The following is a 2,721-nucleotide window of genomic DNA, read 5'->3' as shown; positions in this document are numbered from 1 at the left end:
ATGTGGGTATTAATAGCTGGCGTTAAACGCTATTAGTTTGTTTAATAGCGTTCCCTAAAACGTTCTGACAGCGCCCGTTATCGTAGGTCCGACACTTTTTATAGCGGATCTTTCGAATGCTATAGTTTAATAAACAACAATAGCAAATGTTTCGTGTTATTAATTTATTTTTAATCATCCAAAAATTTATTAAGAATAATTATCAAACCAAACCAAATTAAAAAATAAAATTAAAAACTACACCTAAACATAATTCATAATAAATAATTCAAATTAAAAAAAAAAAATTAATTCATATCTATCTTCTCCCTCTTTCTCTTTTTCTTCTTCTTGCTCAGCTTATCTACACCAGCACAGCTTCATATCCGGCTTCTTCCTGTAACAAGAGCAAACAAATCAAAAATCAAATTAATTTCCAAATCTAAAACTTAAACTCCAAACTTTTACACTATCAGAAACTGATTACATTGAAACTCAGATCCTAAACAGCTCAGATTAATTTCGAATTGTCTTAAACTTAACAGTATCAATTGAAATAAGATCAATCATAGACAGAAACAAATTAATCAATCTTCTCAAACCCAAACAGAAACATATAAGACAGATTCTACACAAGCAAACACAGATCTGATTTTTCTGCAAGAATATGATAACTCTAAACTCAGAAAGTTTCAGACTTTTTACCCTTCCGTTGGAAGAAGCTTCGCACCGGACGACGAACGGACAATGCTCAAGCCTCAGCGTGAGCCTCGCGCTCTGGTTCAGTTTCAGTGATGAGAGAAAGAAGAAAACTTTCGAGAAGGAGACGACCATAATCATCATAGAAAAGAGGAGATCTTTACTTTCGAGAAGGAGTCGATATGCATATGCATCGCTTACTTTTCTCTCTCTCTCTCTCTCTCTCTCTCTCACACACGAGATCTGCTCAAATCTCTAGAAAATAATTAAAAAATAATAAATGAACAATTAATCTCATTCGTTGATTCATTATCATCCAAGGGTGCAAATGGTGATCCATGCCAAACCAATAGAAATAAAGGGTGAGGATAGATAGAATATTGATTTTGGGCCTTTGATTTTTTCAATCAATGGCTGAAACTAAAAACAATATAAAATTATCTTTTTTTGTATTTATAATTATTGTAAAATTATTGAAAGTTTAAAATTTATATTACAGTATATGGAAAATTTATGTATATATGGTATTAAATGTTTGAAAATAGTATTTAGGGTTAAGATGAATTGTGTTAAAATTTAGATTTACGGTTAAGATAAATGATTTAAAATGTTGAATGGTTCAATATCTAGAAGATTAATTAAAACTTTTATTTCATTAAGAAATAAAGTTATACATTTAATTTATAAAAATAATGATATCAGATTAATAAAATTATAGTTTTCACTTTGTAAAGCAATTTTAAATTAAGTAAAAGTAATGATGTGAGATTAATAAAATTAAGTAAGTTTAGGGTTTGGAAAATAGTGTTTTGGGTTTAGACTAAGAGTTATGTATATGGTTTGAGTTTTAGAATAGACTTAGAGTTTAAGTATAAAATTTATATTATAAGTTTGAAAAGATTAGATTTATGACTTAGTATGTAGGGTTTAAGTTGGGGGTTTAGGGTATTAGATTTAGGGTGTAGATTTAAAATTTAGTGTTTGAGGTTTAAAATAGGAATTTGAGGTTAAATTTTGAATTATTAATTTATTTTGAGTTTAAGTTTAAGATTGAAGTTTTAAAATTTTATGTTAGGGGTTTAAACCCTATAATTATATATATAATATTATATATATATATATATATATATATATATCACTCTTTTAGGGTTTGAAATTTATAATGAAATTTGAGGATAAAACTTTAACAGATTAGACTTTTGATCTTTGGGGTTTGGAGTTTATACTCTAATAAAACACAAATAAATAATAAAATATACCATATGTTTTTCATTAAAAATCCAAAACATACAAGGATTTGAGATAACTAGTATGACAATATTTCTAAGTACATTTTTTTATGGCTAACTCTACATTCAACTTCTCAAGAGTTGCATATGTTAACATTCAATCTCAAACTCTAATCTCTACTCCATTCAATCTCAAACTCTAATCTCTGCTCCCATGTCATCTTCTCCAACCAAGCTTCTCATCTTCTTCAACATCAAAACTCAGATTAGCTCATACGGACCATCATCCTCAATAATGAGCTTCACCATTTAAATTTTCACGAGCTCCTATGCCTTGTGTTCTTCTCCCTGTGAACAAAACCAAAGCATGTACACATTATTATAACTCTATATAAGACAAAGCCATAAGTCAAAAGCAAGAACAAATATGGAAGTCCACCTGCAGTCTCTGAGCAGACACGAGACACAAACGCATTATCTATCTATAATAATTAAGATAAACACCAAACTTCAAACTCACCACAACACAAACATAGAGAACAGAGGAGTCATAGTGATAGATACCTTTGATAGTTTACCTGAACTTGTCTCAGAGTAGCTTTCTTGATCAGAGCTTGATTCATAACCGTCTGAGAGATTAGTAAAAACATGAAGAGAACCAATCATGCGAGAGAGAAAGAAGAAAGGAGAAGCCATATCGAACTCAACAATCTCCATCAAACTCTGTTTCACATTGAGTAAATGCACATGCTCCACTTCTCTTTATCTAGAGCAACTGCAAGAGGCTCCAAGTAACTGAAAACAGCAGTAAACA

General features: G+C 30.1%; 1 long non-coding RNA gene across 1 annotated transcript; it reads right to left on the bottom strand.

Annotated features, from left to right (window-relative positions):
• Positions 1-327: 327 nt before the first annotated feature.
• On the bottom strand, positions 328-906 carry LOC125594639. Its single transcript, XR_007329937.1, has 2 exons — positions 685-906; positions 328-376 (listed from the first exon to the last, which is right to left on the bottom strand). It is a non-coding gene; the product is annotated as an uncharacterized LOC125594639 (long non-coding RNA).
• Positions 907-2,721: the final 1,815 nt, after the last annotated feature.

The sequence above is a fragment of the Brassica napus genome (genome assembly GCF_020379485.1).
Source record: "Brassica napus cultivar Da-Ae chromosome C3 unlocalized genomic scaffold, Da-Ae chrC03_Random_14, whole genome shotgun sequence".
Taxonomy (NCBI): Eukaryota; Viridiplantae; Streptophyta; class Magnoliopsida; order Brassicales; family Brassicaceae; genus Brassica; species Brassica napus.
Note: the sequence above shows the minus strand (reverse complement) of the source record. Positions and strands in the feature narration are given on the sequence as shown.